Source organism: Canis aureus, chromosome 28 (assembly GCF_053574225.1).
Source record: "Canis aureus isolate CA01 chromosome 28, VMU_Caureus_v.1.0, whole genome shotgun sequence".
NCBI classification, from domain to species: domain Eukaryota; kingdom Metazoa; phylum Chordata; class Mammalia; order Carnivora; family Canidae; genus Canis; species Canis aureus.
The window spans coordinates 1,868,749-1,880,031 of NC_135638.1; positions in this window are offsets into that span (position 1 = coordinate 1,868,749).

Here is an 11,283-nt window from a genome sequence, read left to right on the forward strand (position 1 = left end):
TGGTCATGAACTAACAACACATGTACCTGATGTGTCATTCCTCCACGACCCTCCAAGCTCCTGTCCTAAAATGAACAAGGTTTCCCTTTCCTGCCTACCTACCAGAAACTTCCCTCACACCAACTGCCTCCTCCTTCCCTGTGCTGTAGCTGTCGGTAAGATCTCTACAGTCTGAATGGGCCACAGGTGGAGCTTGACGTGGATGAGAAGCTTTTGAAATTCATAAAACCCTTTTCTCTCATAAAGAAAAGAAAAGAAAAGAAAAAAGAAAAGAATAAAGAAAAGAGAAAAGAAAAAAGAGAAAAGAGAAAAGAAAATAAAAGGAAAAGAAAAGAAAGAAAAGAAAAGAAAAGAAAAGAAAAGAAAAGAAAAGAAAAGAAAAGAAAGAAAAGAATAGAGAAAAGAAAAGAAAAAAGAATAGAGAAAAGAAAAGAAAAAGGAAAAGAAAAAAGAGAAAAGAAAGAAAAAAAGAAAAGAAGAAAAGAAAAGAAAAGAAAGAAAAGAAAAGAAAAGAAAAGAAAAGAAAAGAAAAGAAAAGAAAAGAAAAAAAGAAAAGAGAAGAAAGAAAAGCGCCTGGTTTATTTTGCTTGAACTCACATCTGATTTAAAACCCAAACCTAATCAAGAACCCTTAAGCTTTCCCTTAAGCAATGACATCATTAATTCAACAGGTAAGAGCGCTGTGGGCCATGTAGGACCGAGAATCATCGAGGAATTCTCCGCTTCATTATCACCTAAAGCCCATTCTCACTGATCAGTCTTTCTACTCCCCTCACCCCGCCTCACCCCAGGGCCCAATATAGGTTGATATGTTTAGGGCGCTTTCAAACAGGGAGAGAGTATGTGGAAGGTTTAGATGTGGTTCAACCAGAAAACTGAAAGGTGGATTATCTTATTTCCAAACACAGGTGCGCTCAGAATTTTATAATTTTTTAAAATCCCAAATGGGTGGGAATGGGCCATCTTTTTGGTGTTAGGGCAACTGAAGCGTTGACTGTTCATTTATTTTTTTTTTTTAAGATTTTATTTACTTATTCATGAGAGACACAGAGAGAGGCAGAGACCCAGGCAGAGGGAGAAGCAGGCTCCATGCAGGGAACCTGACATAGGACTTGATCTCAGGTCTCCAGGATCATGCCTGGAGCTGAAGACAGATACTCAACCACTGAGCCACCAAGGCGTCCCAAGAGTCAGACTTTTCATTGATTTGTTCAATTGTTATTTTTTAAAGAGACCCAGGCAGAGGGAGAAGCAGGCTCCATGCAGGGAGCCCCATGTGGGACTCGATCCCGGGTCTCCAGGACCACACCCTGGGCCAAAGGCGGCTAAACCGCTGAACCACTCGGGCTGCCCTGTTCCTCCCATTAAACCCCTGGAATGTATGCAAATGTTCCATACTCTTGCTTTCTGTCCAAGAGGGTAGATAGTACTTATCAGAGCCTGGTATGCACCAGGATCAGGATCCAGAACAAGACCAGCAGCAGGGGATGGTCCCCAAAGGAAAGTCCAGGCCTGAGGCAGAGAACAACACCCACCCAGAAGAAAAGAGAACGACAGGAAGCAGCCTCAACGGGCAGTGGCCGTCACGGGGTGGGGACGGGTGGGCAGGACAGTCTAAATAAAAATGAGGTGTCCCCACACACCGGGAAGGTACAGCGCCAGATAACCCAGGAACAGGTGCCAATAAATTAAGCAGGGAAGCTGACCACAGCGTGTCCCCAAAAGTAGGACAAACACGTCTCATTACAATCGAAGCCGTGGCAGTCATCCACAAGACGGCACGACAAGCGCTGGCGGAGGTGCGGAGGCCAGAGGCCCTTCCTTCTACACCGTTGATGCGAATGCAAATCCTCACAGCACAGCCAATAAGAAAACCGGCCTGCAGGTTCCTCAGAAAGGGCAAAAAAAGGGCAAAAATAGAGCGACCAACGATCCAGCAATTCCACTTCTCAGTTTATCTGAAGGAAATGAAAATGAATCTCAAAGAGAAAAAAAAAAGATCTCCCAGATTCGGGGGCACCCGGGTGGCTCAGCCGGTGAAGCCTCTGCCTGCAGCTCGGGCCACGATCCTGGGGTCCCAGGACTGAGCCCGTGCATCGAGCTCCCTGCGCAGTGGGGAGCCTGCGTCTCCCTCTCCCTCGGCCTGCTGCCTCCCCTGCTTGCGCTCCCTCCGTCAAATAAATACGTAAAATCTTTAAAAAAGTAGAAAGCCAATGTCCCAAATCCACTGCAGCAGTATTCACCACAGCCCACAGCCAACCCACCGGCAAGGCCTGTGTCCATCGCTGGGGGAAGGGCGATGTCGCACGCGCGTGTGTGTACACACACACACCTGTATTTATATGTGTGTGTATATACGTGTGTACACCCACACAGTGGAACCGGGACACGTCGCCCCTGTGACAACACAGAGCTTTAGGGCATTACGCACGGGGAACTACGGCAAAGAAAGGGAAATGCTGTAGGAAACCACTTTTCCGTGGCATCTAGAAGAGCCGACCTTGGGGCACCTGGATGGCTCAGGCGGTTCAGTCTCTGACTTGATTCTCGATGTGGGCTCAGGTCATGACCTCAGGGTCCTGGGATCCAGCCCTGCGTCCGGCTCCATACTTACCGGGGAGTCTGCTTAAGGGTTTCTCTCCCTCTCCCCTCTGCCCCTCCCCCCCACACTCTCGCTAATAAATCAATCTTTATAAATAAAATAAAAAGCCAAATTCTCAGAAAACAGAGCAGAATGGTAGTCACCAGGGGCTGGGGGAAATGGAGAGATGTTGGTCGAGAACCTCCAGACGTAAGACGCCTGAGCTCTGGGGATCTGACGTAGGGCGCGGTCATGACAGTCCAGGACGCTGTGTCGCCTCCTTGAAATCTCACCTGCGTAGTCGTCCTCCCGCGACGCCACGTTCGACCTGCTACTTCCCTGCTCAAGCGCCCTTAATGCCTCTAGCAGGGGCTGAAAACCGGAGGCATCTGAGCTGAATCCAGCCCCAGATGGCTTTTGTTTGGTCAACATTGTGTCTTTCAAAAACTTGACTTAAGATGCAACATTTTAAAAATAGAGATAGAGATTCACGTGTGCACGCGCCTATACACACCTCTGGTTTCCCTTAAAAGCTCAAAGGGTCTGGCAACTCTGGGCCGGTGTCACCACCCGGCAGTCATCAGCTGGCGCTGAGCAACCCCGCACACCGGCCCGGGCGTCTGCTCCCTCCCACCCACCGCGTTCCCACCGGCACCTCTGCTCCTCCTCTGGCCCTTCACCCATGATGCTTCCCACTGGTCCCAGCGGTCTTTGGAATTTGTTACCCCTTGGCCCGCAGGATGAACGCTAACGTCCCGGCACCCAAGGTTCTCCGTCTGGTCACGCCACATACCGCAGTCGCATACCGAACGCTCCTTTCAGAAACTTCTCGGACATCCCTCAAAAAGACCTTCTTCCCACTTGTCTTCATCAAACGCTACTGACCACTGCCCTGTGCCAAAGGGTGAGCAGGACCCCCCAAGAGCCTACCTCCAGGAAGCCGAGATTCCAGCGTCAGGCGGGGGCAGGGAGGAGGCTTCCCCTTAGGAGAGTAGAGGAGGCAACATTGACCTCCCACCTCCACGCCTCGCCCAGGTCACCCCCTTCTCCCTCCGGGTGCCCTTCCCCTTCCCCCCGCCTCCAGCTCGTGCCGCGGCCCACCGCCACCTGAGGCCCACCCGGCTGGAGCTCACCGTTCCCTCCTCGGAGACGGAGGCCACGCGTCCCCCACATCGCCCTGCCGCCTCCTTATCATTCCTTCACGTCCCTGTTCCTCCTCTCCTCAACTGCAAGGTAAGCTCACGACTAACAGCGTCCTATGGGGAGTACGGGGTAGGATCGCTCTGAGGCTTTTCCACCAAGATGCAGGTTCCCGGCCACCTGACTACAAGGTTGTACCATTTTATATCCATATATGTCCTTTCCATCATGATCCCACCGTATAATTTCCATTACACTTCAAGAGTTTTAGGGGACTGACTAGTAGAGAAAAATCATTAAAAATATCCCAAAGCAATACACGACGTCCACACCCCATCAAGGGGCACGGGGAGGGTCCGCAGAAGCAGAATGATAGCCTCTTTCTCGGGGTGGTGAGTCTACATCTCCCTGCTTCCCACCGAGGGAGGTTTACCCCTCAACAACCGACCCCCATTGTGTCTCCGTTGTACCGTCTGGTGCCTCCATCCCCGCGGAGGGCGGCGAAACAGCAGAGACGGTAAGCGTGGGTCCCCGAGTCTCACCGCGCAGGTCCACATCCCAGCCCTGAGCGAGTGCCTGGTGGCGGCCCCCTAAAAAGATGTGGCCACATTCTAACCTCTGAACCTGTGAAGATGACCTTCTCTGGAGAAGCGGTCTCTGCGGATGTAACGAAGGAGCCCGACACGGGGTCACCCTGTGGGGCCCTAACCCCAGGGACATGTGCTTTCATTAGACACAAAGGAGGAAGCAGGGGCAGAGACTGGAATGATGTTGCCAAGAAGCACCTGGAAGCTCCAGCAGCTTGCAGGCCGCCTCCCCTGGGGCCTTCGGGGGGAGCACCGCCTGCCCCCACCTTGATCTGGGCCTCTGGCCTCCAGAACTACACGGAGGATAGATCTGTTGCCTTTAGCCACGAAGTCTACTGTAATTCGTCATAGGAGCTAAAGGAAACTAATACTGGGCGTCTGTGATCTGCAGTTTTCTCAACCCTAAAATGTGGAAAATGACAGTAGGCATCTTACGGGGTCGTAAGAGGGGAGAAGGCGGAGAAGGCGCTCCATACGCGCTCACCACGTGGCAAGTACCAGCAGGCCCCAGTCCTACGATTACCGTCCGCAGGGGCAGCGCCGCCGGGGCCCGCAGGGCACAAGTGCAACCCAGGTCCGTGGGGAGCCTCCCGAGGCGCTGGCACCTAGCGGACACATAATGGGACGGGATGAGCCGAACAAAGTGGGGAGGGGATGGAAAGAGACACTGCGGGGGGGGGCGACTTTCAAAAAGATCGACACGTTCGTTCAGTAAGAGGGACCAGGGAACATCTGAGCAATTGAAAGCAGGTGCAACAAACGGTGAACGGCACCCAGGAACCGCTCTACTTCCTTTTTTTTTTTTTTTTTAAGATTTTCTATTTATTTATTCATAGAGACAGAGAGGCAGAGACACAGGCAGAGGGAGAAGCAGGCTCCATGCAGGGAGCCCGACACGGGACTCGATCCCAGGACCCCGGGGTCACGGCCTGCGCCCAAGGCGGCGCTAACCCGCTGGGCCCCCCGGCTGCCCAGTCGCTCTACTTCTATCACGCACCTCATTTCAAGTCCGTGTGAGAACAACGGGGAAGCTTGACTTGGTGCCATCGCACGTCTACTGCCCAGCCCACGTCCCCTGAGATATTCACCAGCAGGGCCTCGCCACGCCCGTCCCGGGGAGGCCCCAGTTAAGCTCTTTTCCTTTCAATCTTACACCATAAACCTCAGAACTGTCCTCCTGTCCCCCCGAGGCCGTGTTCACTCCGGCACATCTCCCTGCAGCTCACGTCCATTCGCTAAGCATGTGCGCGTCGTCGGGGATGGAGGGATCCTTCCGGTGCCAAGTGCATGGTGACATCTGCACGACGTGCTGTGCCCCAGCTGTTGGCTCTCACCCATTCCCACTCCATACGGACACACACGCTCCATATCCTTCGAGGCGCCCCTGCCCCTGCTCCCTTGCTAAGTCTCGCCAACGGGAGGTGCCTCCTTAAGCCTAAATTCCCAAGGGATAACACAGCGGAGCCCCTCTAAGTAGTCAGTGCAGAAAAGCCCGCCTGGGAGATGCCCATGGCAACAACCATCGCTCCCGACTCGTGATGTCTTTTTTCTTTCTGCTGCGGTCACGGCGCCGAGAGCCGGGCACGTGAGCGCTCAGAGTAAAACCTGTGTCTGCAGACCCCCCTTGCAACTCGGTACCTGTAGCCACAGCCTAGGACCTGGGACGGGGGGCGGGGAGCCTGCCTGGCTTTCCCACCTTCTCCTTGGCCCCGGGCGGAGACGAGCCAGTGGGCCCCCCGGGAACACGTGGGCAGGGACAGCACCCAGGGGGGGCAAAGCCACGGGGTCAGAGAAACTCGGGGCCTGGCATGACTTTGGGGAGCGGAGCCCAAACACCCGCCAGGCCTTTGAAAGGTGAGGAAGGACGGGCTGCGCCCCGAACGCCACCTGCCCTGGGACCCGGCCACTCGCTCAGCCGCCCAGCACCGCGGGCGCCCGGGCAGCCGAGGACCGGCCTGCAAGACACAGCAGCTCCGCTCCTTTGGAAGCCGGACAACTGACTCCCTCCTGAAAGTGACCGTGTGTCCCCCCGAGGCAACCCGGGACCTGGCCCGGGAGCAGCCGAGCGTCACGCGGTCGAGACCTGGCCCCGCCGCAGCCAGCGAGCGGCCTCCCGCAGCCGGGCCAGGGGGCACCAGGAAGCTGCCCGCCCCGGTCCCTGCGCCTGGCTACACCCGCGGCGCCCGTGCCCACCCCGAGTAGGATGGCGCGAAGGCCCCCGAGAGCCTCCCCCAGGCCGGCCTCTCCAGGGAGGCCCACCCACCGTCCCCCCACAAACCCCACGTGCTCCGCGCCCTCCTTTTCTCAGGGAGCTACCTGGACCCGTAGTCTCCCCTCCCTCCTCTGCCAGTCCCCTAGTGCACCCCCCCAACCCCTCTGCCCCCGCGGCCATCCGGAACCTCACCAGGCCACAGCTGCGATGCCTCAACACTCACTGTTTCGTGACTCCCACAGCCTTTAACTGGTGGCCAGGTGCACCCGGGGGGCTCAGCAGGTGAGCATCCGCCTTGGGCCCAGGCCGTGACCCCGGGGTCCTGGGATCGAGTCCCGCGTCGGGCTCCCTGCATGGGGCCTGCTTCTCCCTCTGCCTGTGTCTCTGCCTCTCTCTATGTCTCTCATGAATAAATAAAATCATGAATGAATGAATGAGCGAACGGTGGTCCAGAGTCCGAGTCACTACAACTCCCTGGACATCTGACGACCCAGTTCCGCTGTCTCCTCTCCAAGAAAGTGGCCCTCACAGAGGCCGTCCTGTAGGGCGGGAGTGGCTCCAGCAGCGTCACAGCCCAGGAAAGGGCCAGGGCTGCCCCGCGACCTCAGCCTCCCCTCCAGAGCTCAGAAGAGGCAACCTCACAGCAAGGGGAGTCCCCATGTTCGCCCAGAAACCCCCATTTGTAGGACGGGGTCAGGGCAATGTTTTGATCTCACTCGCTCCCTTGTCACCTTCACCATCTGGTTGTCACCGCCACCCTCCCAGTCACCCTAAGGTCACCGCCGGAGCCCAGAGCCTCCTTCCTTCCTTCCGCCCAGGGAGGGCCTCTCCCGTCTCCCACTGAGGCTCGGAGCCCGTCCTACGACTCCTTCCCCACTTCCAGCACTTTCCATGGTGCGGCCCAAATCTCTACTCGTAGGAGCACCTGGCGAGGCCGAGGGGAGCGAGCTGCAGGGCCCAGCCCAGCCGAAGCCCCGGCACAAATCCTCGGAGGGGGCTGGGGGGTGCAGAGCCCCAGGCCTGGGGGCGGGCCGCCGCTCACCAGGGGAAAGACCAAAACTCGGGTCTGCCCCCGCCCTACCCCGCACCTCCCCCATCAGGGTGGTTGGTCCCCCCCACCCCGCCCCGGGGCCTGAAAAGAGGATAATCTCAAGGAGGTTTCAAGGCTCGCACTGCTGCTGGCTTACAGGGAGGACTGGGGCCACGGCCACCTGTCCCTCCCTAACCAGAAACCCTGGCAAAGCAGGAGCTGACCCCCAGGAGGCTGACGGCTCCAGAAGGTTCCGGGGCCTTGCTCCAAGCACTAACGCTTTATTAACGGTTTATTTGTATTTGGAAAATGTGGCTGCATCAGCTCACTGCCCCCGCAAAAGAAAACACCCATGAAAGGACAATCTGGCTTTCAAGAGGACGGTCGAGGTGAGATTCAACTGGCACCGGCATTAATGGAAGAATCGCAATCAGCAGGAAGCCGACCAGAAATAAAAACGGATTCCAGCTCCCACCCGCGGCCGCGAGGCAGCCTGCAAGGACTCGGGAGCGGGTGTGCTCTGCCCTGGCCCCGCACCCGCACCCGCACCCGCACCCGCACCCGCAGAGGCGGCCTCGGCCGGCTGCAGCCACCATAACCCAACCCGCGAAACTCTGTTTTCAGTTCCCATCGTGTGCACTCTGACCCGACCCCTCTGCTGGGAAGGACACACGAAATTGGAGCAGTGGCCGGGGCCTCGGAGCCTGCGGGGCTGGGCGTTGTGCCGGCTCCATTCCTGGCCACGTGGGCCTGGAGGCCCGGGACTTTCCTAAGGCCCCGCAGCGAAAACAAACAAAGGTGGCAACAAGGGCACCAGACTCCCTCGCCCCCGCCAGTGCTCTCCCACTGTCTATGAGGTTGCGTTTTACTGTCATGACTCAATAGTGATAAATTCCCCGCCCTCCCGCCCCCCAAAAAGCCACAATATTTTGTATGTCCTCCCATCAACCCCACATCCAGAAAAAGCCCATTTCTCCACTTCCCAGATCTGAGGTTGGTCATACCACTTGCTGTAGCCACTCAGGACATCAGCAAACGTGGTTGTGCAAGGACCCCTGTCCTCTCTCGCTGCGCCCCGGAGGAGCCCGAGACGACTACGGAGCCGCCCGCGGAGCCCGCTGCAGGGCGACCCGTGCACTGGGGCCAGGAGACCGGCCCGGCCCGTTCGGCCCCAGGCAAGCTGCCCGCACGAGAAAACCGGACCCGTCCAGGCGACCGCTGCTCCACAGAATTCGCTATCAACTAAAATGCTCCTAAATCTTTACATGTAGGGGACCCCTGGGTGGCTCAGCTGTTGAGCATCTGCCCTCCACTCAGGGTGTGACCCCAGGGTCCCAGGATCGAGTCGCATCAGCCCGTTTCTCCCTCTGCCTGGGTCTCTGCCTCTCTCTGTGTCTCTCATGAATAAATAAAATCCCTAAATAAATCCTTACATTTAGTGGGTTCAACAGCACAAGCTGATACACTTCATTATGTCAGAGCAGGATTTGCTTTCACCTGGAACACACACGTGCACGCACCCACACGCTTGCTTTGAAATGCTCACCAGAGTTCTTTCCATTATAAGCCACTCACAAGGTATCGATGTCTGAGGTTGAACTTGTTAACTGAACACTTACCCAGTTATTAGATTATCTTGGGTTATTGATCAGGGTAAATGCTAAATACCCCAAATGCAAAGCCTCAACCCCACAAGATCTAACTTTTCATTCACATGATCATCCCAGGGGCTTCCAGATTGAAGAAGGGAGGTCTGCTCCTTGCAGTTTTCCAGGGCTCGAAGCTGCCAGCATCTCTGTCATCTCGACCGAGCTTCCAAGCTCATCCTGGGCATTGCCATTCCAGTTGGGCAGAACAGGGGAAGAAAAGGAACAAACACGGAAGCTTACGGCCGGCCCGAAGGGGCCCACACCACAGCATATTCACTCACATTCCACTGGCATGAATTCAGCTACATGAAGGGTTAGGGTTAGGGTTAGGGTTAGGGTTAGGGTTAGGGTTGGGGTTAGGGGTAAGGGGTTAGGGTTAGGGTCAGGGTCAGGGTCAGGGTCAAGGTTAGGGTTAGGGTTAGGGGTTAGGGTTGGGGTTGGGGGTTAGGGTTAGGGTTAGGGTTTGGGGTTAGGGTTAGGGTTAGGGTTTGGGGTTAGGGTTAGGGTTAGGGTTAGGGTTGGGGTTGGGATTGGGGTTAGGGGTTAGGGTTAGGGTCAGGGTTGGGGGTTAGGGTTAGGGGTTAGGGTAGGGTTAGGGTTGGTGTTGGGGTTGGGGTTAGGGGTAAGGGATTAGGGTTAGGGTCAGGGTTAGGGGTTAGGGTTAGGATTAGGGTTAGGACTTGTGGTGGGCAGCAGCCATCTCCACCATACTCGTGTGGCACGTAGGGTTTAGTCATTCCGACCTCAGAGGTAGGGATCCAAGAAAGAACTAGGGATTCAGCTTTGGTGGAACTCACCAGGGAGAAAGACAGAAAGCCATGCAGATTTCTCATGAGTAGGGGAATCACAGTATCTTACGCTCTGTCTTTTCCCAGGTAGCGGTGGAGCCAGGTAAAGGTCGTGAGCCACTGCTCCAAACATGGAACAGCTCGAGAGGGAGACTAACAATCAGCTGATTGGTTTTCAGAGAATGCCACAAAGGTCACGGCTGACTGTCCCTGGGGCTTCCATTCCAGCTGGGATCCTCTCTCTGAGCAGAGGCAAGGAAGTCCTCTGAGGGCTTCTAAGTAGGTTTGGGCCGAACTTCATTCCTCTGTCTCCATTTACCCAAGTTCAATATGAGTGAAAAGGGGAAATAAGCCCTTAAGGAGCGTCATAGCCCAGCTCTCACCCAGTAGAGAGAACGTTTTTTAATACCGAGGGCCACTACCTACAGGAAAACGTTGAGTGACGTCAGTCACATAAGACTTCCTCATAATTAGGACCGTTTCAAGAGAGATAATTATATAATGTTCTATTTATTTGATCTTTTGGTTAACAAAAAATATACATGGCTTATAATATAACTAGTAAAATACCTGCTGCAGTTTGACTTTTAATGCTAAATAATATAAAGACACAGCAAGTGTTTATAAAGAAAGAAAAACAAAGATAAGGAAAGAGAGGGAAGGGGAGAGAAGCAGAATGATGGATGTTTAGAAATTTGCTCAGATACCCTGAGCATGGATGGACCCACAAACACGCTCACATGTGCGTACCAATTCTCAAAACTGACTAAATGAATAACATTCATTTCGTGATCTTCTAAGATACCACCGCCAGAGACATTGAAGTTTCATTGTATTTTCCCAACTATACACATAAATTAAAATTATCTTTTCACACCAGCCAGTTAAAATGATGGAATTAAATCATGGGAGAAAAAGCCAACAATGAAGTTCTACATCCTTTCTCTAGGGAGCAAAAGTAATTACTACGACATGAAGGGTTAATGTAGGAAGCACTAAGTGTCCTGGAAAGGAAATATAAACCGTGCAACTCAACGATTCTAGAAAAAAAATCATGAATTCAAAAAAAATAAAAAATAAAGTTTCCTTTCTCTAGCATCCTCTTTACTCGTCCATTCAAAAGCGCACCGTTTCCTTCCTGGTCCTTGATAATACAGCAGCGCTTCTCTGGGGTTATTTCAGTGTTTTGCTTTAACAAACATTTCTTGAGCAACTTCTACATGGGAAAGCCCGTTAGGGTCTAGAGCTACAGAACCACCGAAATACGGCCTCTTCTACAAGGAACCCACCTTCTAC